Here is a 27,456-nt window from a genome sequence, read left to right as displayed (position 1 = left end):
AGCCAGAAATCTGGACTTATCCATGACATCTCCTAACTGTTAAATTTTAGCTAAAACATTTTTCCCCCTCTTTGTACAAGGGCCAATTAAAACACGTCTGATAAATGTGTCCCAGGAATCCCCCAGTTTGCCATGTCTGCCACACTGCTTTCCAACTCAAATGTGCCTTGGCAGCCAGTCAAGCTCCTGCCATAGAACACGTTTCAAAGGAAATGGTCTCAGAAAGAAATGCATATTGTTCCTCTCCAGCAGCATCTTGCCTGGTTCTCCCGGGAACAGGTCTCCGGCTCCCTGCCAGACTCTTCTTTAAAGCAGATCTGCAGGATAAGGACAGCAGCTACCAATCTTTTCCAATTGAGTTAATTCAATTCACTGTTATTAAAACCAGCTGGCTTTAGGTATAGTCATGTGCAGTCACTTTATCTCAGCAACTGGCTCACCAAAGCATTTCCCCTAACAGCCTGGAGAAGAGATACAGCAGAAACCCTGTCAGGCTGGCTCACTGATGCTCAGGACAACCAACTGTTAAATGATGCTTCTTATCTAGACAAGGCCTTAATACCTCCCCACACAGTCACTTTCTAAACAGTCCTACCACTGAAGGAGAGAATATTACAATGCAACCAATGAGGAAGAGAAGAAAGCAATAAAATAGCATTCTCCAATCTGGGATCTTCAATGATATCACTGTTGACAGCAGCAGAAATGCTGTATCTCATCAATTCTAAGAGACACCCTCCCATTTTAACAGTCTGAAATTGGGACGCATCTGATAATTGTGTGACACGTTTATTTTTTTAGATTGATTTTATTTATTTATATTTTTTAAAGATTTTATTTATTTATTTCTGAGAATACACAGAGAGGAGAGAGAGAAGCAGAGACACAGGCAGAGGGAGAAGCAGGCGCCATGCAAGGAGCCTGACGTAGGACTCGATCCCGGGTCTCCAGGATCAGGCCCTGGGCCGAAGGCGGCGCTAAACCGCTTGAGCGGGCTGCCCTAGATCTTATTTATTGAGTGGAAGGGAGGTGCAGAGGGAGAGGCAGACTCCCCATTGAGTAGGGAGCTAAAGTAGGGCTAGATCCCATAACTCTGAGCCAAAGGCAGACACTTAACCGACTGGGCCACCCAGGTACACCTGACATAGCTTAATTGGCAGGATTTTTTTCTTTCATTAGGGGCGCACAAAATAATGGCATGTCTTTGAGTTCTGAACTACAGAATATTTGTGAGAAAAAAGGGTAGTGAGAGGAGGTACCTAGACTGGGAAAAAAAGAAAAGTGAAATTCTGAGAAGAGTATCTATTCAGGACTTTTATGCCACCTTAGATAAATACTTGTTCACTACTAATGAATTAGTTCTATAGGAATTAGGAAGGAGTTGAATGGAAGCAAGATCTGGGAGCAGCTGACTTCCCTGAACACCAGTAAGTTTGTTCCATCCCAAAAGGGCTCTAGAGTTAGTCCTGAGTATAACTGAGCCCCATCAGGTTATCCTCCAAATGGCTGCTTAGTAAGCAGAAGCCGTTTGACAAGGAGCATCCTGCAGAGTGACCAACATATATCTTTCTTATGTACTTCTGCCTGGAAAATGATGCTGCTGAGTTAGGAAGCCAGGATTACCCCCTACTACTATGCTAAGGCAGTGTCAGTATTCAGAGAGATGAGATGACTTTTTAAGGATCCTGTAAAGGAGATTCCTGAACTAGAAGAGTCTGGATTAGATAATTTCAATTTTAATGATTGCATTTTTTAATCCTGCAAAGTCTAATTCCCATCCTAACTTCCTATTTAATTAGAAAGACTTCTTTAAATCAGAGTAAAACCAAAATGTTAATAAGCTTTGTCTCTGGGGTGTCCCTTTGAGGTTCTTTTGGAACATGCATCCCCTGTGCCTACTTACTACAAAATCTGCTGGCATCATTTATGTTCCCCAGACAATAGAGTGGACTGGCAAGCCATATATATGCAGCATTTTAACTGCTAATACACAAAATAAGGAGAGCCAATTATGAATAGCACCCCCACACACTTATCACTGATTAAACATTGAGTTCTCTTCAGTTACAATACAAGTACTATCTGAAGAAATAAAAAGGACCCCTCCAATTGGTATTAACAGAGAAAGAACTAGAGCTACCAGATCAGTAAATGTCACCACCACTCCTAGGAACCTTAAAGAAAGACCTTTCTCTTCTACGGTCCGCTTCCTATAAAGAGCCATCACTGGAGAAATGACATTAGAAAATGGGACAAGATGGCAGCTGTGAGCCTTCTTCTCTGGCCACCACAAATGTGACTTAACCATCATGTAACTCAATACAAAATCAGGTTGGACTTAGGAGGGGCTTAGACAAGCTTGTTCAAGCTTGAAGCTACCATTTCATTTTGACCTGTAATCACAATTCAGAAATATTTAAAGAGTCACTGAAGCCCTTCACAGGAAGAAAACACAAAAAACTCTTTACAAGTTTGCCTCGTTCATTCATTCTCTGTACCAGTGGTGTCCAAGTGAGTTACACGGAGGTTGTGCTATTCTGACCCACTGGAAAACAGAAAGAAAATATCAGAACTTTTTATTTATAATACAAAACCATAATGTATAATACATACACACACACACGGATTGCTCAAAAGCCTTTTACTAATAGAAGTACTTTTATTAAAAAGTCTTAAGACAAAAAAAAAAGTCTTAAGACCATTGTTCTATCAAACCATATCCTACTTTTAAGAAAATTCAACATATGAAATAAACACAATATATATAAATATAAAAACCATACATTCAAAAGAAGCACAAATACATAAATATAAAAACCATAAATATATAAAAGGATAACCATACTCATACATAGAGCAAAAGAGAGAGATTGGTAAAGCAAATGTAGTAAAATGCTATTTAGGGAATGTGGGTGAAGAGTATATGGGAATTCTCTGCACTATTTTTGCAACTTTTCTGCCAGTCTGAAATTATTTCAAATTAAAAACATTCAATATACAAAACTGAAAAGTAAACCACTGAAAACTAAAAAGAAAACTCATTCTCAAAAGAATGACTCACTCCTTAAAAAGGATTTCTCAAAACAGCAAATTGCCCTAATGCCCTAAAGGCAGGTTTGATAAACTACAGGCCCCAAGCCAGCTGACTGTTTTCATAAATAAAGTTTTATTCAAACATAGCCACATCCATTCATTTATATATTGTTTATGGCTGTTTTGAAGCTAGCAAGGCTGGGTAGCCTGGGTGGTGCAGCGGTTTAGCGCCACCTTCAGCCCAGGGCATGATCCTGGCGACAGGGGATCAAGTCCCACATCGGGCTCCCTGTGAGGAGCCTACTTCTCCCTATGCCTGTGTCTCTGCCTCTCTCTCTCTCTCTCTGTCTTTCATGAATAAATAATAAAATCTAAAAAAAAAAAAAAAAAAAACTAGCAAGGCAGAGCTGAGTAAACCTGACAGGCTTAAAATACTCACTACCTGGTCCTTTACAGAAAAAAATCTGCCCACCCCTGCTCTAATATATTTAATTTACATAAAACCCCTTGAAAGACAAAAAGGAGGGACGCCAGGGTGGCTCAGTGGTTAAGCGTCTGCCCTGGGTTCAGGTCATGATCCCAGGATCCTTGAATGGAGCTTCCCATCAGCAGGGAGCCTACTTCTCTTAGTCAAAAATAAATAAATAAATAAAATCTTGAAAGAAAAGAAAAAGAAAAAGAAAGAAAAGAAAAGAAAGAAAAAGAGAAAGAAAGAAAGAAAGAAAGAAAGAAAGAAAGAAAGAAAGATGGAGTCAAAGGAAATAGAACAGAAAAATCTGAAATCAAAGTATTATATACTAGAGTAAGTTATCAAAAGTTAATATTAAGCCCTTATAGTATCATTGGTCAACAGAAATACAATTCAAGCTGTTAAATTCTTAACATTTTAAATGACTACAACTATTTCTTCCTTTCCTGATTAATACTCTGAATATGTGCAAGTGGGTTCCCTAGATCCACTATATCCTTTGATGAGTAGAAAATTAAAAAAAAAAATAGTGGGAGAAAGCTCTGGAAAAGAACAAAGTTGTCAGAGCAGATGAGATGGGTCATCTAAAAGAAAAGAACTTTCATTTCAAATCCAGCAGATATCAGAATTGAGAAGCAGAAAGTCTGGGTACCTTTAGACACGTCTAGACAGAATGAGTAAGCCGGTGACAACTTCCTTACTAAACAATTATATCCTGAAGATATCCTTTTAACTAGTTGTCAGATCAAAGAAAAAAAAATCGATATCCTAAAGCAAATAAACATGTTCAAACCTCTAATCACTGGGAATAATCAATTGCCAGAACCGTGTGACCTAGGTGATATGTAAAGCCTGCTCCAAGAACCTAAGATGCCACTGATGTCCCATGCCTAAAGAGTAATTTCCCAGCCTGGCTTTGATGTCTAGGTGATATCTGCTATTTCAGTTCAGGGAAGCCAAACCCAAAACTGATACCTCACTTATGCCTAGACAATAAAATCTAAATTCCTCAGCTTAGCCCCAAAGCTCTGCAGCTGAATTTCCCATTTCTTCTGGATATATGATACACTCTAGCCTGGTGGGTTTCAACCTTTTTGGTTTCAGAACTCCTTTAACATTCTTAAAATTTAGTGAGGACCTCAAAGAGCTTTTGTTTATATGTGTTTTATCAATATTTATATTTGAAATTAAAACTAAGAGGGTTTTTTTTTAGATTTTTAAAATTTATTTGAGAGAGCAAGCGAGAAAGAGAGAGAGAACATATACACACACACACAGAGGGAGAAGCAGACTCCTCACTAAGCAGGGAGCCTGATGGAGGGCTTGATCCCAGGACCCTAGGATCATGACCTGAGCCAAAGGCAGATGCCCAATCAACTGAGCCACCTGGGTGTCCCTAAAATTGAGAAATTCTTAACACAAGCACATATTCCATTAGCCATCAGAATGATAACCTTGTTACATGTCACAGCGAAAACTCCAATGGAACACCTGTGGAAGAATGAGCATGAAAAAGACAAAGAAGGACTCGGCTCAGCAATATTACAAAAACAGTTTTGACTGCAGGGATCCCGGGCCACTTTGAGAACCATTGCTCTAGCTAAACTAAGCACACCCTCATTATCTCATCTATGTATTTAGGCTGGGCATTGCTTCTTTCTGGGAAGTTCTTCTTCCCATTTCTGCCTTAAAAAATCCTTCAAAACTCAAACATCTGACTCCTCCAACCAAAAGATCACACTCTCTTCCCAAAGACCCCACTACATTTTGAAACCTCTCTTAAAAGGCCTCTGCCAAGTCACCAGGTACTATCATTACCTATAAGGGTTTCTCTCTGCTACCAGACTACAAAAAGCAAGTACTGGGTCCAAGTAATCTTTCTGTCCCCATTAAAACTCCTATCCTAATTAACATGTGATAAGAGACTAATAAAAACCTGTGAATAGATCAGTAGTCCAAAGCAGATTTGGAAGAATAAGCAAGAAGACATATCTGATTGCCCCTCACCGACCCCATGACTTTCAGACAAGGTTGCTAAATGTCTAAAAATTCACACTAAAATTCCTGAAGGAAGAAGGTCTTCAGAAACTGCTTACATCATGCTTTATCCCTCTGGTCACTTAAGCTGCTCAGGTTAAAGTGCTGACATAGTTGTCCTGATAAAAGCAGTGCAGCCTGGTCCCTGGGAGGCTTATTAAATCACAAAGTCAGAGAGGCTGGCTACTTGCCTAGGAAACTACCACAGATGCTCTTGGGTTGTATATTGCTAAAACAGACCTCACAGGGGAAAGAGGGCAATGTTTTCAGGGGGATGGAGGGGCAGGAGGCCAAAGAAACTTGGATGCACCATTGCCTTCTTCATTTTTGAATCCTGCTCTGCAAGCCCCAATCTTTGCCTTGGCGCATGCCTAGGCTAGGAGATGACAAGCCCTTATTCTTTGTAAAAAATAATTGTGTGTTCTGAAATGACACCTCTATTATGATTTCCAAATTGACATCTCTGCTTTAAAGCGGAGGCACCCAAGCCTCCCCATTTCACACACTGGCAATTATCGTTTAAGCTATCCAACGATAGGCACTCATCTGATCTCTGCAGGGCCCCCTAGTTCTAGGGGTGCACTTACAGCACGATGTTGTTGCCAGTGGAGCCTGGCAGGCAATTTCTGCCCCTGCTGTGGCGTAGACCAAGGTAAGGTGGCACTGCTAAGAGGATGACATCAAGGAAAAAACAGACATACTCTAGAAAGAGCTCACAATGCCTGTCCTATGGATTGGCCTTATTTTACTATCATCAAGCATAAACAATTCATGGAGCTCAAAACAATGCCTTTCACCAGAAGGTCTTTACAAAACATTAACGTATTCTTCAATGCCTCTGTGCAGCAAGAGACAGATGGTAAAGCACCAGAGCACAACATAATCACATATACCAAAAGGAAAGAAGCTGGAAACAGAATTCATATTCAGTACACAACTAGTTATACAAAAGTCTTAACTGAAAAGTCAGCCAGACCCCTCTGGGAAAATCTGACCCTCTGCTGTCTGCCTGGTGGTTTTTTGTTTGTTTTAATTAGGCTCCACACTAAGTGTGGAGCCCAACACAGAGCTTGAACTCACTACCATGAGATCAAGAGTTAGATACTTAATCAACTGAGCCACCAAGGTCCCCCAGGTGGTTATTTTTAATAAAATTATAAAATGATTGGTTGGCACTACGCTTAGCTTTTGTATATCCTTAACACATTACACTATAATTATAAAATTTCAATGTATAATACTTTTGTCAACATTTGAACTCAAAGACTCAGGATAATCTACATGGACATGTTTACTCTCTCTCAAAATTCAATTTCTCTAGGAAACTTGGAAGGTCTGCTTAGAGACCACAGACTTTTTTTCTTTTTTTAATTAGAAATTTAGATCAGGGACTTTTCACCAAAGGATGAGTAAGAATATATCAATGATGACAAGTTCCACAGCTAGTTCTGATACTCACGCATACCCCAACAAGCAACAGCTGTGATATACAGGTTTAGATTTTAATTAAGAGGCAGTACATCCTAATTGACTGGTTTCCTCCAAAATCAAGAGATTTACAAAATCTAATAATCCTAATTTCTCAGCTAATTTTATTCAGCATAATAGATAATTCCAAAAAAGGCTCTCTTTAGACCAACTAATTCTACAAAGACTATATATTGGGTAGAATCATTTACTGCAAATCAGTACACTTCTTTCTAGGTGATTTTTCACATTCATATTCCTAACCTGAAATTTATAAAACCCTTGACCAAGGCCATTTGTTCTTAAACGACAGGCCACTGACCTTGGTATACTGCAAACACTATATATTATAGTATGACGTAAAACCTTAGGGCGAACATCAGGAGGGCAAGAAGTAAATGAAGCCTCACACAAGAATGAGGAAAAAGGAATACACAGTGGGCTGGAGCATTTACTAACCAGAGGCAAAGAGGTAGCCTTCCTGGCTTACGATTGTTCAAATAATGAGGTTTCTGGAGTCTACAGAAATAGACAAGGGGCAGAGACTCCAGCTGGGCCCCCAAACAATCCACTGTTAGCCCTTGAGCAAACACAAAGTTCAGAGTACAATCACTTTCTTACATCCTGGGTTCATTCTGAATGGCTTCTCTTAGTGACATCTGATTTTCACTGATTTGCCTCTGGGGGTATACTACTTGCCCTTCCACCCTGATTCTGTCTTAAGCAGCCTTCTTGATTCCTTTTGGACTCCACATTTGACTCCACTAGAATAATTTCTCCACCGTTTCCCTCTGTCTAGACAACATGAAATTTTCATAAATGACACCTAAAGTACAATTAGTAGAGAAACTGCAATTTCCACTCTCCTCCCCCGTTCCCCAAAAGAATTGCACATTAACGTCCTCCAGTATGTCAATCAAACACTACCGTGAAGATTAACTCTGTGGAGCCTGGAAGCCATTTAATTCCCAGCTTATTAAATATCATGCCTTTCCTCCTCTACCATAATTAGAAGATTCTTTTCACTAATGCTTGTAGTCTCAGAGATCTAAATGCCTGCTATATCAATACCTGTGTAAAAAAAAAAAAATCCTTACAAACACCACTTTGTCCAGCTGCATCTAATATAGGGAAATCACAGAAAAAAGCAAAAAGACAAGACAAAAGAGGAGAGAGGCAATGAGAGGCAATAAGAAAAAGGCATGACTCAAGACCATCAGAACCAGGCAGGGATACCTGGGTGGCTCGGTTAAGCATCCAACTCCTGATCTGAGCTCAAATCTTGATCTCAGGGTCATGAATTCAAGCCCTAATAGTTCAAGCCCTGCTTTGGGCTCCACGCTGGGCATGGAGCCAACTTGGGGAGTTGAGGGGAGAACCAGGCAGTACTAGTACTATTATAACTATAACAAGAATGAGGTGGTTTGAAGACACTGCCAGTTCCTTTAAAAAAAAAAAACAAAACTGAAGGAAAGCAAATCATGAAATAACTTTTTGATGGGAGGGGATTCCCCCCAGGGAACAGTATGGCAATGTATGGAGAAATAGTTGTTGCAAATGGGTAGGGAGAGTACACTGGAGTCTAGTGGATAAAGGTCAGGGATACTGCTAAACACCCTACAAGGCATAGCACAGACTTCCACAATAAAGAATTATCCAGCCCCAAATGTTAATACTATTAGCTGCTGTGGAAAAACCCTGGTATATCTTAATGGTCTGAGACTAACCAAGAGAAACTCTGAATAACTAATAAATGACACAAGTCAGTGCTTTAGCTTTGAATAAGAATAAAGTTTTTTTTTTAAAGATTTTATTTATTTATTCATCATAGACAGAGAGAGAGAGAGAGGGAGGGAAAGGCAGAGACACAGGCAGAGGGAGAAGCAGGCTCCATGCCGGGAGCCTGATGTGGGACTCGATCCCGGGACTCCAGGATCATGCCCTGGGCCAAAGGAAGGCACTGAACTGCTGAGCCACCCAGGGATCCTGTTTTGTTTTTGTTTTGTTTTTTAAGTAATCTCTACTTAAGTAATTTGGGGCTCGAACTTATGACCCTGAGGTCAGGAGTCACATGCTCTTCCCAATAAACCAGTTAGGCGCCCCAAGGATACAGTTTAAATTCATAATTTTGTGTCACTTACTACTTATGTGACCTTAGGAAAGTCCATTATCTTCAATGTCCAAATTTAAAGGGAAAACCCGAGATGCCTAGGTGGCTCAGGGGTTGAGCATCTGCCTTTGGCTCAGGGTATGATCCCAGAGTCCTAGGATCAAGTCCCTTATCGGGCTTCCTGCATGGAGCCTGCTTCTCCCTCTGCCTGTGTCTCTGCCTCTCTCTCTGTGTCTTTCATGAATAAATAAATAAAATCTTTAAAAATAAATAAATAAAAAATAAAGGGAAATCCCTATTCCACAGGGTTGCTATAAAGAAGAACATACGTATAATAGCACCACACAGTCCAATGAATACCGATTATCCCTTTCTTCCTTGGATTACAACTCCCAAAGTGTTTGCAGGAAATATGACACATTCTGGTTACCCATGTCACTATGCCTAAAAAGGTGGTTTCCCAGAAAGAAAACATGTATCAAGAAGGATGAGTACTATAGAGGCATATAATATATATGGGTATCTATCTGAACCCTAAGAGTCACATGAACATCACTCAAACTGCTAAGAGCAGTCAGCCATTCATCCATCAATCTGTTAGTCTATCCAACCACTGATTCAAATCTCAAGTATTTATTGTCAACCACTGGGTATGTATTAATATATAAAATAGATATGGTCCCTGTAGTAGTCTCCAAAAATGGACCCCAGAGAACCATACTGCTTAGTATTCTTGCCCTTGTATGGTCTCCTCCCACACTGAATCTAGACCAGTCTGTTAGCTACTTTAACCATGAGAATGTGGCAATCTGTGCCAGTTCTGGTCCTAGCCTTTAAGTGAACTGACAGCTTCCATTTCCTTGGAACTGTCACTGTGGAAAGCCTTAAGCTACCAAGTAAAAAGTCTGGCTAGATGGCTGGAAAGGGTACATGGTGAGAGGAGTTCCTGAGATTACATGAAGAGGGAGAAGCCTAGCCATCCCAACGGAGCCTCCAGGTGACTCTAGAGAGACACCAAACAAGACCAACAGAAGAACTTCCCATATGAGCCCAGTCTACCCAAAGAACAAAGGAAGATAATAAAATTGTTGTTTTAAGTCACTAAGTTTTGTTGTGTGGTTTTTTTATACATTAAACAAATGAATGAAATAGTTCCTGATCTTGTAGAACTTTCAAGCTAGTCATAACAGCAGCATTAGAACTAAGTCCATGAGAGATTAGTTCTAATGGCTCAGTTGGTTAAGCATCTGCCTTTGGCTCAGGTCATGATCCCAGGGTCTTGGGATTGAGCCCTGCATCGGGCTCCCTGCTCAGCGGAGGGTGGCCTGCTTCTCCCTCTCCCTCTGCCTGCTGTTCCTCCTGCTTGTGCTTGCTTGCTCTCTCACTCTCTGTGAAATCAATAAAATCTTAAAAAAAATTTTTTTTGAGATGAGCACTGGGTGTTATGCTATATGTTGGCAAATTGAATTTAAATAAAATATTTTTTAAAAAGAACTAAGTCCATAAAATTAATTATAAGCCTGAAGTAATCACATCTCTACTCAAAGAAACCTTGGCTATCAAAACAGACCACCAAACAAGACATCTGGAAACAGATCTTAAACAATAAAACTCAGTACAAACTCACTCACAGTGTCCAAAGCACAAGTTCTCAGTATTGGTCAGAAATGTCAATGTCAATTTAGAAAGAATTGCTACTATTTCCTCTCTATCCCAATCAGGCTCTCTCCCCCACCCCCACCCCCTTTTTTTTTAAGCTTTACTTATTCATTCATGAGAGACACAGACTGAGAGACAGAGGCAGAGACACAGGCAGAGGAAGAAGCAGGCTCCCTGCGTGGAGCCCAATGTAGGACTCGATCCCGGATTCCAGGATCACGACCACAGCCCAAGGCAGGTGCCTAACCACTGAGCCACCCGGTCGTCCCAACACTCTCCCTTTCTGGAACACACTTCCATCCTGGATGGCTCCCTCAATGTAGAAGGTGGCCCTAGAATTTGGGAAATTAAGGCTATTTATGCTCCCTCCTTTATCATGGGGCAGGACCAGTTCCTTTTATGTAAATCACTATAAAAGAGTGCAGGAAAGAGGTGCCTAAGTGGTTCAGTTGGTTAAGCAGTCTGACTCTTGATTTCAGCTCAGGTATTGGGCTCCACGTTAGGCAGAACCTACTTAAAAAAAAAGTGTCCAGAAAAAAATAATATAATATCTCATTCTCTTGCTGTGGGCCAAAATACTTTCTGTATTACTTAACTATCTAACATAGAACTTCACCATGTCCACTGCAAGTGACTAATGGAATTACCTAGCACCAGCTCTATCGCAATAACCATTCTTTATTCACCCTTTATAGGCACCTCACTTTTTTTTTTAAGATTTTATTTATTCACTCACGACAGAGAGCGAGAGCGAGAGCAAGAGCGAGAGAGAGGCAGAGACACAGGCAGAGGGAGAAGCAGGCTCCATGCAGGGAGCCTGATGTGGGACTCAATCCCGGGACACCAGGATCATGTTCTGGGCTGAAGGCAGGTGCCAACCGCTGAGCCACCCGGGGATCCCAGACCTCACTTTTTTATGAACTGTTTTTTTCCAATTTTATATGGTGAGATTTCACAGATATTCCATAAAGCCTGAAGCCCCAAAAATAATACTAAAAAAAAAAAAAAAATCTATAGGCAATATGCCATAGCAAAGGTTTTTGTTTTGTATTTTGAGCAGGGTAATAGGACAAAGGGAAAAAAGAACAGATATTTCTTGAGCATCTAAACTTGCAAAAGCAACTGGTGCTTAAATCACTTAGCCTTCAAATAATTTTCCAATTGAGAAAATGGATGTTCAGAAAGGCTACTTAAATGCCCACGGTCACACAACAGAGCCAGAAATTGAATCCAGTGTTGCTCAACTCCACTTTCTATTAGAACATGCTATAAGAACAGAGGAGGAGACTGAGAGTTAAAACAATGTTGCATCACACAGGACAAGAGCAAAAGCAAAAATAAAAGGTGACAATGCAAAGGATTTTAGTACACTACAGAGATTTGGGGGAGTGGTGGTAATGGCATTAAAAGAACTCCTAGGTGGTCTAAAATAGTGTTCTCTACCTTAGTGTGTATCAAAACCACCTGGAGAGCTTGTTAAAAATGCAGATTACCTGCCCTCCCTGCCCCCAATGCCCCAAGTTTCTGATTCAATAAACCTGGGGTGAGCCCAGGAACTTGTATTTCTAACAAGTTCCCAGAAGATGCTGATGTTCCTGGTCTGGGGATCACACTTTAAGGACCACCAGCCAAAGAGCTCACAATAAACATATTCCAATATACCTACCCCAACTCTCTGACTTCATCATATCCAGGATAGTACCATGTAACACAACTGCCAAATTTAGTGGGTCTATGAGGGACTAAAAAGTCAGTAACTCTGTTAGGATGAATATTACAGCAACACTACTTTGCTTTCAAGGAGCTAACAGAAAAAGATCAGCCCAGCTTCTGCCTTAATTCTTTTTGAAAACTCCTAAGAAGACAGTGTGAAAAAGAATCAGTACAGCATGCAGGAAAGACTGCTAGACTTCTGGGAAGACACTAGATTGGAGAAACTTAAAGAAAAAAAGAGTTCCAGAACACCTGGGTGGCTCAGTGGTTGAGCATCTGCCTTTGGCTCAGGTCGTGATCCTGGAGTTCTGGGCTCAAATCCCACATCGGGCTCCCACAGGGAGCCTACTGCTCCCTCTGCCTATGTCTCTGCCTCTGTCTCTCTGTCCCTCAAGAATAAATAAACATATAACTCTTTTTTTAAAAAAGGGGACACCTGGGGATCTCTGGGTGGCTCAGTGGTTTGGCGCCTGCCTTCGGCCCAGGGCGTGATCCTGGAGACAAAGGATCAGGCTCCCTGCGAGGAGCCTGCTTCTCCCTCTGCCTCTGTCTCTGCCTCTCTTTCTCTCTGTGTCTCTCATGAATAAATAAATAAAATCTTAAAAAAAAAAAAAAAGTCCATATTACCCAAAGCAATCTATAGATTCAGTGCAATCTCTATCAAAATCCCATTTGCATTTTTTACGGAAAGAAAAAGCTCCCAAAATTCATATGGAATCTCAAATGACCAATAGCCAAAACAATTATTTTTAAGCTTTTACTCAAATTCCAGTTAGTTAGCCAAAACAACTCTGAGAAAGCAAAACAAAGCTGGAGACCTCACACATTCTGATTTCAAAATATATTACAAGCTACAGTAATCGAAACAGTATGGTACTGGTAAAAGGCAGGCACACAGAACAGAATAGAGAGCCTAGATATAAATCGTTGTGTATATGGTCAAAGGATCTTTGACAAAGGTGTCAAGACTCCATGGACAATGGTGGAGCATATGGCTGGCTCAGTCAGTAGAGCATGCTACTCTACTTGATTTCAGGGTCATGAGTTCAAAGCCCAGGTTGGGCATGGAGCCTACAAAAAAAAAAAAAAAAAAAGAAAAGACTACATAGATATTGGAGCATCAATAGTTTCTTCAACAAACAGAGCTGGAAAAACTGGCTATCCACATGCAAAAGAATGAAGATGGGCCCTTACCTTACACCATACATAAAAATTAACCCAAAATGGATTAAAGACCTAAACACAAGACCTGAAACTATAAAAACTCCTAGGAGAAAACATGGGAAAAACAAAAAGAAAAAAGAAGACATAGGGGAAAAGCTTTATGATACTGGAAAAACTATGATTTCTTAGATATGACATCAAAAGCACAGGCAACAAAAATAAAGATAGACAAACGTGGCTATGTAAAACCTTAAAAACTTATACACAGAAAAGGAAACAATAAAGAGAGTAAAAATGTAATCTACTGAACAGGAGAAAATATTTGCAAACTATTCATTAGATAATGGGTTAATAACCAGAATATATAAAGAACTCCAAAAAAAAAAAAAAGAACTCCATGGGCAGCCGGGGTGGCTCAGCGGTTTAGCGCCACCTTCAGCCCAGGGTATGATCCTGGAGACCGGGGATGGAGTCCCACATCGGGCTCCCTGCATGGAGCCTGCTTCTCTGCCTGTGTCTCTGCCTCTCTCTCTCTGTCTCTCATGAATTAAAAAAAAAAAAAAAGAACTACAATTTAACAACAAAAAAACCAAATAACCCAATTAAAAAATGAGCACAGCACTTGAAAAGACATTTATCCAAAGAAGATATACAAATGGCAGCTAGGTGTTTCAGTCAGTTGAGCAATGGACTCTTGATTTCAGCTCAGGTCATGAGTGATCTCAAGCCCCACACTGGGCTCCATCCTCAGCAGGGAGTCTACTTGGGATATTCTTTCCCTCCCCCTTTATCCATTCCCCTCTCCCCCATGCGCGCTTTCTCTCTAAAATTAATAAATCTTAAAAAAAAATCTACAAATGGCCAACAAGCATATGAAAAGATCCTTAACATCACTTATCATCAGGAAATGCAAATCAAAGCACAATGAGACACCCACTTTGTACCCATTAGGATGGGCACTGCAAGAAAAAAACAAAACAAAACAAAACAGGAAATCACAATGTTGGTGAAGATGCAAAGAAACTGGAACTTTGGTGCATTGTTGGTGGGACTGAAAAATGATGCAGCCACTGTAAAAAACAGTATAGAAGGTCCTCAGGAAAGTCAAAAATAGAACTAGCGTATGATCCAGCAATCTTCCTTCTGAGTGTATATGCAAAAGAACTTTGAAAGAGTTATTTGTCCTCTGCAGAATTATTCACAATAGACAAGACGTGGAAGCAACCTAAATGTCCAACAGACAAATGGATAAAAAAAAATGTATATACATGGAAAATTATTCAGCCTTTAAAAAGAAGGAAATTTTGTCATATGCTACAACATGGATGAAACTCGAGGACAATTTATGAAGTGAAATAAGCCAATTTCAAAAAGACAAATACTGCATGACTCCTCTTACATGAGGTATCTAAAGTAATCAAACTCATAGAAAAAGAAAACAGAATGGCAGTTGCCAGGGATGGGGGAGTGGTGGAAAAAACAGAAAACTGTTCAAGGAGTATAGTGTTCCACTCACACAAAAAGAAAAATTTTAGAGATCTGTTGTCCAACTCTATGTATACACTTAACCATACTGTACATTTAAAAATTAAGAGGGTAAATTGATATTTTTTATCACAATAAGACCAAAAAAAGGGGGGGGGGGGTCACATTTGCCACCAGAACAGAGAAAAGATAAAAAGACCACTTTGCTAAGGTGAAGTGATCCAAGGAAACAGCAGGAAGAGAGAGGAAAACTGAGAAATGTATAGGAACATGTGTAAGGGTGGAAAAAAAATAAAAGAGGTATAAAGTTTCATACTTGTACCCTCTGACGCAGCAAAGGAAAAGGGCGCAGTGTTAACAAACTGCGATTGATTCTCTCTTTATGACAAGGTCATGCTTTCAGCTTTTGCTTCCTTTATTATTCCAATTTTCTGCTCTAACTTGATTCTAATTTCCTGGCAGGTGGCACCCAAGCAGCTTTTCACTGGAACCCACCCCTCTATCCAAAGTGCTCGGCTCACAGGGAGAGGTGCAGACATTCTTCACTAAGATTTCATAGTCCATCATCAAAGGAAGGTTACTTTCATACTACATAACCTGACATAACCGAAAGCTGTTCACTAAAGTGTGACCCAGCCAGCAAATAAGCTTGGCACTCCACTTTCCCTCTTTGGAAACAGAGGAGGAGTTTATTAATTGTTGCTATTAAAGAAAGTCAGGCAGCTTCTCAGGTGAGAGGGCTGTCAGCACGTCAGCCCACAGCCAGCAGGGGACCCCTTGCGGGTGAATTAGGCAGGAATTGAGTAGAGAGGATAGTGCAAGGCCAAGTGCCTCCCTCCAGGTGGAGCTGAGTGGTAGGGCACTTGCCTACCCAGGCACTAGGAGGGCCCAATGGACAGAGCATCTGACCCTTAACCTCAGGGCTGAGAGTTCAAGCGCCACGTTGGGGATGGAACCTACTTTAAAAACAAAAATACTGTCTTCACAAAACCATCCACACATTTTGCTTGAGCTAATGCAGAGGTAACCAACATGAAACTGAAATTAAGAAACCAGCCCAGTGCAGATTAAGGTACAAAGAAAGTTCCATGCCTTTACTAAAGGGGCAATTACTACTCAATTCCTGCTGATAATTATGTAGGAATACAAGCCAGATCTAATTTTTTTTTTCAAAAGTATCCAGAAATCTGGACTTATGTGGGAAAAAACTGAAATTTTCAGAAACACTGTAAAGGTCAAACAAACACATCTGAAAGTTATTTTTCAATCTCTGGGTTAATGGTACAGGCCCACCTACTAAAGCCAAATTTGCTCACATGAATACATTGTCTGGAATGCTCCCAAAAAAAGTAAAAGATGCACTGGATCCTCCCCTCCCTATAAATTAATAAGAAATCCAAGAGGAGGAGAAGCTACCTGCATAGTTCTAATGAGCTGGGACCGATTACAATAAGCAAAATATATTATGCAAACAGAACCCCATACACCTGGTGTTATTGTCTTAGCAAAACCTCCAACGCACCCTTTAGAGCACTACTGTGCGCAGATACAGTAAAGAAGGGGATCTGAAGGGGGAAGAATGAGTACATGGGAAATTGCTCCCAGTGTATCTGCAGCACACACATAGATCCCACTGTAGTCCCTGTAACACTCCAACACTCTGAGCTGACAGAAGCGATTACATCTTTTCAAGTTCTCAGTGTGTATACAAAGCACACAGCCTGCTCTACACCATTCAGCCCCAGAGAGAGGGATGATGGGGGATAATTTAGATCAGTCTTAACAGGTGCTAATTTGACCTGCAGTGGGAAAAGGGCTGCCTTTTGAGCAAACAGCCTGCAGGGCCTAGAGGCTCACACCCTCCCCCACACCAGGGCAAGCCTCCTCACTTGCAAACAATTCCCAAGACGGATACTGAGCAAGGTTGGAAAACCCTGCTTCAGGGCAGATAGGAGAGGAAACTAGGAAATCTTTATGCACTTACACCTGCTTTTAACCAGCAAAGAATCTTTTAAGAGCCAATACTTAGGACATCTAGTCCAAAGTAGAGAGAGGAGAGAACCAATGCAGGAGTCCCTTACCTGCCTCTTCAGAGCCTTTATTATCATAATGCCTTCTATTACTATAGCACCTGACTCTATTCCAAATCACGTATCATAAAGCAGGGATTGGCAAACCAGGGCCTGTCGGCCAAATCTGGCCTGCTGCCTATTTCTGTACAGCCCATGAGCTAAAAATGGTATTTATATTTTTAAAGAGCTGAAAAACATCAAAAGAAGACTATTTCATGACACGTGAAAATTATATGAAAGTCGCATTTGTGTCTATAAATATAATTTTATTGGAACAGAGCCACACTCATTCACTTACATGTTGTCTCTGGCTGCTTTCATGCTACAATGGCAGAGTTCAATATTTGCAACAGAGACCGTATGGCCTACAAAGCCTGAAATTTTCACTATCTTGCCCTTCACAGAAAAAGTTTGCCAATCTTTGATATAGAGGATATAACCAGGGATCATGCTCAGAATTCAAAAAGGCTCAACTACAGTGACCCAGTTGAGCAGGTGAGCAGTGAAGGAGGGGATCCCTGGATGGCTCAGCAGTTTAGCGCCTGCCTTTGGCCCAGGGCGCAATCCTGGAGTCCTGGGATTGAGTTCCGCGTCAGGCTCCCGGCATGGAGCCTGCTTCTCCCTCTGCTGGCTTCTCTGCCTCTCTCTCTTTCTATGTCTATCATGAATAAATAAATAAAATATTAAAAAAAAAAAAGGTGAGCAGTGAAGGTGAAAATGATTAATACTAGTACCTCTCTTCCACCCTCCCCTCACCCTATTGCCAAAAAAAAATGGGTTTTCTAATTACCCCTAAAGACAAGTCAAAAATCTAAGTGTTACTGCCTTAGAATAAGGCAAGAGATGCCCGGTTTCTCTCAGTCATTTAACAAGACCCAGAAGACTAGGTGGCCTAAAGCAGTAAATGAATGTCAAAGATGGAACCAAGGTTATGTCTCCCTCATACAAGATTGATGGAAAAGAAAAGCATGTGAACATCTCCAGGTGGCAGATATTTAGAATTAAGAAAACAAAAATCCTTTTCAACCCTGAGTAACAGGTTCCTGAGAAACCCAGTGGTAAGAGAATTTACCACTGAAAAACTTACAACCTTATGGGACCAAAAAAAAAAAACCAAACCAGGAACAGGAGTCCCAATCTATGAAATTATATTCACTGAACTAAAACAGGAAACAGAAAATATCTTAAATTAGTAACAATGAATACTGTACAATTAATTTTCATTTACCATTAGCAATGTTCCTACTTTTCGGCCCCAGCAATTTCACTTCTAAAAATTCATCCTCCTCTAGAACACATGCACAAGTACACAAAGATGACACAGCAACTGTCTGTGAAAAGCAAAAAACAGAAACAATCCAGATTCTATCGACAAGGCACTGATTAATTATAGTCCATCCGATTGCTGGAATACTATGCCACTGTCAAAAGGAATACAACAGATCTATATATTTACCAACATGGAAAAATGTCCATGACATATTAAGTAAAATATGTAAATGGTAGAACAATAGATTTAGTATGATCCTGTTTTTACAAATAAAGAAAAAAATGTGTTTTTACTTACATAGAAAAAAAACTCTGGAGTTAACACATAAATTGTTAACTGATTAGCACTGCAGAGAACATTTTTTTTTATATCACACATTTCTGTAATGTTTGAATTTTTACAAATGAATTTGTATTTGTTTTATAAGCAGAAAACAACAGACGTTTCAAAATTTCCACTGATTATCTCTCACTAGAGCTTTTTGAGGCTTTCTCTCACTGTTTCAATAACATGCCATTATGGGTTGGGGGGGGGTGTCAAGGCTTTGTTGCAGATAAGACTGCCTGCTAAGAGGCTTGCTTGCTTTATTTATTTAGCAACTCTTCATCCAAACATTTATGGCCTTTCTAATTCTGACATAATCATTGACTCCCGCCTTCTGGTTTTACCAGTCTCAAGACACAAATTAATCTAAAAGCGTGTGATGTTGCCTAACTTTAATTTACCCTATTTAGCAGAGCTCTTCAGTCTATTCTCAATCAGCAGCCACAGTGATCCTTTAAAAATATAAGATCATGCTACTCTGCTTCCGATGGCTTTCCAAACCACTCTGAGTAAGAGGTAAAATCCTTTAAATGGTTTAGAAGGCCCTGCATAATCCACTCCCCATCACCTCTCTACCTTCATCTTCTATCACTCTACCCTTTGCTGTGCTCCAGCCAAGGGTCTCAGGGATTTTGCATTTGCCCTTCTTTCTTCTAGAATGCCCTTGCCCTCAATGTTTAGAGTTTACTCCCTTACTTCTTTGAGGTCTCTGCTCCAATATCACCTTCCCAGACTTCCTTTGATCCCCTATTTAACACTGCAAACTTCCACCCCAGTACCTCCTACGTTTTAAAATATTCTCCATAGAACTTACCACCACTTGGCATACTGGCTAAATATTATATCTATTTGTTTGTCGTCTTCCTCTCATTAGAACGAGAGATTTACTGTAGGTGCTTAGTAAACATTTGTTAACTAAATGTATAAATGAATGAATCAATCAGAGTAATTATTTCACTAGCCCAATGCCCAGAGTTATAATAAGAGCCTCACTCACCTGTGACAGCCCTTGCCATAGTCCCAGGTGACTACAGGACTCAGTCCCACCTCTAAGGCCTGGTTTTAACTTCCCCCAGCTTCCCCTACATCTTTCTAAATACTAATCTTCTTATTCCACCATCAGTTTTGTCTTCTTTTTGATTCCTCAATACCTGCTTCTCTCTATTCCCAGAACAAATCATGATTTGGTCATATCACAAATTAATTCCTCTTGGTTGAGAATTCTTCCCTATTTGTCCTCAAATGCCAAAACTTCTGAGTAAGAAGAACTCAAAAGTTAGGAAGGATTTATTGTAACTTGAATACCAAAGACAACAATTTCACCAACCTTTTAGGGGCATAATTAGAGGTAAAGCAAAACTCTATCTTAATTATAAGAATTATGGCCCCCCACAAAAAAGAACATAGTATCTCAAAACTAAAAAAAATGTAATAATTTTAGTAATGCTCAGATACCAAAACGAAAAAAATTAGAGCACCTGTTTTCTCAAATTCAGAACACCCTACTCTAAGCAGATTCAGTGAAAGCCTTTCACAGAAACAAAGGACCAATGGGAAACAGAACCTTCACATTTAATTTGGCTTACCTGCATCTAATTTGGACTCTATCAAGACCAACTATTTCATCATTGAGACTGCGAAGACTTTTTCCTGTGGCTTTTAAGTTTTTTTAAAAGTAATCTCTATAGCCAATGTAGGACTTGAATTCAAGATCCTGAAATCAAAAGTCACATGCTCTGCCAACTGAGCTCAGTCAGGCAATCTGAGACTGCAGAGTCTTTAAGGAGAAACAACAACACTGACTGGCAGAGGTATTGATATCAATGAAAGGCCAAGCCACAGACCAACAAAATGGTATCAAGAAGCAGCTGTACAGCCAATATCTCTGATGAATATCGATGCAAAAATCTTCCACAAATACTTGCAAACTGGATCCAATAATACATTTAAAAAAATGATTCAGCGGGGGGTGGGGGTGACGGGCACTGAGGGGGGCACTTGATGGGATGAGCACTGGGTGTTATTCTGTATGTTGGCAAATTGAACACCAATAAAAAATAAATTTATTAAAAAAAAAAAAAGATTCACTGAGCGCCTGGGTGGCTCAGTGGTTGAGCATCTGCCTTCAGTTCAGGTTGTGATCCTGGGATCAAGCCCACATCAGGCTCCTCACAGGGAGCCTGCTTCTCCCTCTACCTGTGTCTCTGCCTCTCTCTCTCTCTCTCTCTCTGTGCCTCTCATGAATAAATAAACAAAATCTTAAAAAAAAAAAAAGATTCACTACAATCAAGTGGGATTTGTTCCTGGGTTGCAAGGGTGGTTCAATATTTTCCAATCAACCAACCAAAGTGGTACAACACATTGAATGAGAAAGGAATCATATGATCATTTCACCAGACGCAGAAAGAGCATATGACGAAGTACAGGATCATTCATGATAAAAACCCTCAACAAAGTAAGTTTAGAGGGAACATACCTCAACATAATAAAGGCCATATAGCAAACATCATCCTCAATGGAGAAAAACTGAGAACTCATCCCCTAAGGTCAGGAACAAGATAGGGATGTCCATTCTCACCACTTTCATTCAACATGGTACTGGAAGTCCTAGCCACAGCAATCAGATAACAAAAAGAAATAAAAGGAATCCAAATTGGTAAAGAAAAAGTTAAACTGTCACTATTTGCGAATGATATGACACTATATATAGAAAACTCAAGATTCCACAAAAAAACTGCTAGAACTAATAAACAAGTCGCAAGATACAAAATCAATGTGCAGAAATCTGTTGCATTTCTATACACCAGTAATGAAGCAGTAGAAAGAGAAATTAAGAAAACAATCCGATTTATAATCACATCACAAATAATAAGATACCTAGGAATAAACCTAACCAAAGAGGTGAAAGACTTGTCTGTCCTCTGAAACCTATAAAACACTGATGAAAGAAACTGAGGATAACACAAAGAAATGGAAAGACATTCCATGCTCATGGATTAGAAAGACAAATATTGTTAAAATGTCTATACTAACTCAAAGCACTCTACATATTTAACTCAATCGCTATCAAAATACCAACATCATTTTTCACAGAACTAGGAGAAACAATCCTAAAATCTGTATGGAACCACAAAAGATCTCATATAGCCAAAACAATCTTAAAAAAGAAAAGCAAACTGGAGGCATCACAATTCCAGACATCGAGTTATCTTACAAAGCTATAGTGATCAAAACAGTATGGTAGTGGCACAAAACCAGACACATAGATCAATAGAACAGAATAGAAAATCCAGAAATAAACCCACAATTATGTGGTTAATTCATCTTTGACAAAGTAGGAAAAAATATCCAATGGGAAAGACAGTCTTTTCAACAAATGGTATTAGGAAAACTGGAAAACTACATGCAAATGAATGAAACTGGACTTTCTGGGCAGCCCAGGTGGCTCAGCGGTTTAGCACCGCCTTCAGTCCATGGCATGATCCTGAGGACCCAGAATGAGTGCCACGTCGGGCTCCCTGCATACAGCCTGCTTCTCCCTCTGCCTGTGTCTCAGCCTCTGTGTGTGTGTGTGTGTGTGTGTGTGTCTCATTAATAAATAAAATCTCAAAAAAAAAATAAAAGAAACTGGGCTTTCTTACACCATACACAAAAATAAATTCAAAATGAATTAAAGACTTAAATGTAAGGGACACCTGGGTGGTTCAGTGGTTGAACATCTGCCGTTGGCTCAGGGCGTGGTCATGGGTTAAGTCCTGCATAGGGCTCCTGGTGAAAAGCCTGCTTCTCCCCCTGCCTCTCTATGTCTCTCATGAAGAAATAAATAAAATCTTAACAAAAAAAAAAAAAACAAAAAAAAAAAGACTTCAATATGAGACCTAAAACCATAAAAATCCTAGAAGAAAGCAAGACAGTAATTTCTCTGACACTGGCTGGAGCAACTTTTTTCTAGACAGGTCCCCTGAGCAAGAGAAACAAAACCAAAAATAAAGTTTTGGACTACATCAAAATAAAAAAGGTGTCTTCTGTGTACAATTCTAGGTAATGCTACTTCATTTATTCAACAAGAAATTATTAAGGCAACAACTCTCTGAAGGCTAAAGGATGTAATACAGTAATGCGTTTTTTCTTTTTTTACTAAGCCAAAAAGAATTTATACTGCATAATGAATCATAGAGGATATAATTTCAATTCCATTTGTTGAATTCAACTAATATTTGTTGAGCACCTATGATGTGCCAGGTAGTATTTTAGGGACAGCAGGAATACAGACATAATCGCTGCCTCAAGGGGCCTCATTGATAGAAAGGGAAACAAATACTTTTCTGTCATGTGTACAATATTGCAAGTTAAGTATCTACATCTAGTACAAACAACAAAGAGAAAGTGATTATTTGGGACATTCAGGGAGGTTTTCTCAAAGGAAAAGGTGACAGCTGTGTTAGGTTTTGAATAATAAATCAAGTATACACTCATCCAAAAGAGTGCAGCAAAGCTACTAAAGATGGACCCCTCTCTGTATTATGATCAAGCTGCAAAGACTTGTGCTTTCCTAATTTCTAGGTTACCTTCTCCCTCTTATGGATCTATGACTAGCCCTGCAAGAGCTCCCCGGAAAATCCCCATGTGACTAGAGCTAAGGCATCAAACAAGTTTGTTGGACCACAAAGCCTCAAGAGGCTTCAGACTGCTCCAAACTCCAAAGCAATTCCCTCACAAACGTCTAAAAAAAAACCAAGAAATCATATGAGGGCTTCCAACTCTAACCTTTAATGTTCTGGGCCAAATTTCCCCAATCTTCTTTTATCATAAGGGAAAAGTACAGATCAAGATATCAGTTCTCAGAACACATTCAATCTTATTAAATACTTCAGAAGAAAAGCCTTGTCACCTTTCTGGAGAAGGAATGCAGACAGAATTTAGCTGAGGAAGATTTGGCCCAGATTTTGATCTTCCATTTGTTGGAATTTTTACAGTGAACTTCCCTAACTGGGATCACTCCCAAACAGTGCAGTTCTATGGGCAAATAACTAAAACAGTGTTTCTCCTGTATCCTTAAAAACATTGTATTGGTTACACTTCTCTCAAGAAACAATATTTACAAATGATTTATCAAACCTCCAATTTCTTACAAAGAGAACTGACTGAAGAGCCACCACCCTCATCCCACCTCTGCACCCCCCCCCCCCCCCCGTGCGCCCCGCACCCAGGGAATGAATGATCTACAGGAGCAATAGAGGTTCTGATGGAAAAAACTCAATGCATGAAAGCACTAATTTCAATGAAAAAGAGGAAAGAGTGCCCTTCCTAGGATCTAGGGGTTTGAAACCCACTGTTGTTATAAGTACATCTTATTTTTTTTTAAAGATTTATTTATTTATTCATTCATTCAGAGAAAGCGAGAGAGAGGCAGAGACACAGGCAGAGGGAGAAGCAGGCTCCATGCAGGAAGCCCGATGTGGGTCGATCCGGGTCTCCTGGATCACACTCCGGGCTGCAGGCGGGGCTGCAGGCGGGGCTGCAGGCGGAGCTAAACCGCTGCGCCACCAGGGCTACCCTATAAGTACATCTTAAACAGTCATTTCCGCCCTGTGTATCTAAGTTTTCTCAGTAAAAAAAAAAAAAAGGGAGGACTTAAATACACTCTAGGTTTTCTCCAGTTTTTTTGTTTTGTTTTCTCCAGTTTTAAGACACCATTTAAATAATTTTCTCTTTTCCTTTTTTTTAAATTTTATTTTCTCTTTTCCTAATATCAGCCTTTCAAAGCCACAAGGACTCCTGCTGCAAGCTGCAGGGAGCCACAATACCTTGATCTTCTGCTAGATCCTGGGCTATCAAGACCTAAAAAGAAGTTTCTGGTGGTAAGGAAAGGGTCTGCCACCCAAGTTATAACTTGTAAGCTGGAGTCAAGACTACACAGGAATCTTCCCCTCTTCTGCCCACAGACAAAAGGAGACAAATGTGAACTGGGGATCACAGGTCAAACGACATAGAGTTATAATGAAATACACATTTGTGCTCAATATTCTCACTAATTTGCAAACACTATTAATTAAACCAGCGGCAGCAAAGATCAAAATATGCCTCTTTAGTCTATCACCTACTTCAAGGCCAAAGAATAAACCTCCCTTCAAGTAGACTAGGCACCTAATAAGGACACCTTTTCCTCCTGGCCAGTCTAGTGGCAGCAGCAGCTCAACAGTGACACCTGCTGGGGAAATCCAAGGAAGGGCTGGCTTATCAGCTAGAGAACATCAAGTCCCTTTTGAAGGTGGTAGAAGATGCTGATTAGCACCAGTGTATGGATTAGTAATTGACACTAGAATACAGCCACTCAAATTAAGAGGAAGTGATGGCCCTTCTGTAAAGGTTGTACACTTGGAATATTTTACAATGTTCCTCAATTTTGAGCAGGCTGTCAGCCTTTACAGTATATCTATCTCATCCTAGTTCATCTTAAGTGATTCCACAAATCATGTAAATACTGTATTTTACAATGAAACCATGCATTATTTGTATTTTTAAAAGAAAAAAATACATATGCACAATTGTTTATACCAAGATGGGAAGGGATTTCATCTACTACAGCCTACACTTTTAAATGTTTAAGCTTTTTATATTTAAACCACAGTTTCTGGGTTTTCACGGTCTACTTCATTAAGAAATGATTAATATCTTAGTCATATGTGGCTTTTTACATTTAATTAAAATTTAAAAATTTATGTGTAGTTTCTCAGTTCACACTAGCCACATTTCAAATGCTTAATAGCCACGTGTGGCTAGTGCCTACCACACCGGACACCACAGATACAGAACACTTTTATCACTGTAGAAGGTTTTACTGGATGGCATTGCTCTAGAGAAACATTACAGTATCTTCAGATGAAATTACATGATGTCTGGGTTGGGGGAGTGAACAGGGGATATAGATGAATGAAAGCTGGCTAAGTGCTAATAATTTTTAAAGTCAGGTGATAGATATGTGAAAATTCACTTATACTTTTCTCTTTATTTTTATATGTTTGAAGATTATGATAATAAAAAGTTAAAAGACAATAAAAATAAATAAAAATGATGAACCTTTCTATGAGGTATCAATACCATGGTGGGCAGCTTAGAAAAATCTTCAGTGACACACACCAGAACTCAAATCCCCACTCAGGAACCTACTTACGGATCATTAACAAGAAACTTGATTCCTCTGAGCCTCACTTTCCTCAACTGTAAGATGAGACATTTAATACCTGCCTTACACAGAATTATGGTGGAAATTAAAAATATAAAGACACAGTATCTAACACATAGTGGGCCCTTAGTAATTGATATCCTTAGTTATTATCAAACAGAGTTTATTTTAAACCACTCAGGTATTTCTCAGGACACCACCACCACCAGGAGAGGTACTGCTACAATACAATAGAATGGACAAAGGCTGACCAGAAGCCCACTGGTACTATGGAAACAAGTACTGGGAGGCTTTTAGAACAGTAACTGAAGACAGTTCTTTTACAGCTACCTTTCATAAACTCTTTGCATGCCTACTCTATGTCACGCAATGTGCTTGCTACCTTCCCACCTCTCTTGACAAAGAAGAGTGACAGTCTCAGGTTCCTATTATGGGCCACTATGCAAGGCAAAATATTCCAAAGCCGGGAATTTGGTAGGTGTTAATCCAGAACTGGTCTCAATTATATGCACATAGTAACAACCTCTATTATTCTATCTCTCATATCCAACCAAGTGTCCTATCTTCCCCTTAGCAACTGCCCCTAGTAGCCACCCACTATCTTGCATTCAACATGTTCTTTCCTGTCTTAGAATGTGCTGGTCCCCTAAAATAAAAAGGTCTTTCCTTTTCCAAAATCCTACCCATTTTTCAAGACTTGATTTTGCACGGCCTTCTTTGATGGCACTTCCCTCTCTGAAATGAGACTGCATTTAATCACAGTACCACACAATGAAGCATTTGGGTCATCTATGTTTTTTATGTAATTGCATGTAAATAAGTCTTGCCTCTATAATAACACTCCCAGTGGGTAAAGACCAGGTATTATACTTCTTTTTAATTCCCTACAGTGCCTAGCACAGTGCTGGAAAAATTGTAACCATTCAACAAATACTTATTAACTGGGTAATTCTCTATAAAGCATTCTCTCAAAATAACAAGTACATTATGTGCACAATCCATATTCCCACCCTTGTTAGAAGCTTATGTCAGAAATTTCAGTTGCTTCAACAGAGGATGTAATGCAGAGCAATATGCTGTTTGGATCCAACAGGCATATTCTGGGAGTTGCTGATTACGCTAAATGTGACCTTTACAGAATTACAGAAAGAAGTCCCTAATAAATCAAGATAGATGCGCACATAGCCATACATGGAACATGTGGTGGGCGGTCAACTACACCCACTCTGTTTCTTCCATGGAAGAGTTGCCTGGGATGCTGATCTGAGTATGGAGAGGCCTTCCTTCTATAAAGAACAATTATTCTTCTTCCCCACCTTGAGGTGAATGCCCATCTGGAAAATCTCCTCAAAGAATCTTAACTAAGCAACTAATTTGCTATCCAAAAAGTATCTCTAAAAAATGGACTTTCCTTGACATGTATAAGATATATATATAATTTTCTTTTCCCTATGTCAAGTTGCAACG

General features: G+C 39.8%; 1 protein-coding gene across 1 annotated transcript in view; it reads right to left on the bottom strand.

Annotated features, from left to right (window-relative positions):
* Positions 1-27,456, bottom strand: part of AMBRA1 (autophagy and beclin 1 regulator 1) — a 170,132-nt gene that overhangs the window by 108,143 nt on the left and 34,533 nt on the right.

Source organism: Canis lupus, chromosome 18 (genome assembly GCF_003254725.2).
Source record: "Canis lupus dingo isolate Sandy chromosome 18, ASM325472v2, whole genome shotgun sequence".
In the NCBI taxonomy this organism is placed as follows: domain Eukaryota; kingdom Metazoa; phylum Chordata; class Mammalia; order Carnivora; family Canidae; genus Canis; species Canis lupus.
The sequence above is the reverse complement of the archived record's forward strand: the minus strand, read 5'-3'. Positions and strand labels throughout refer to the sequence as shown.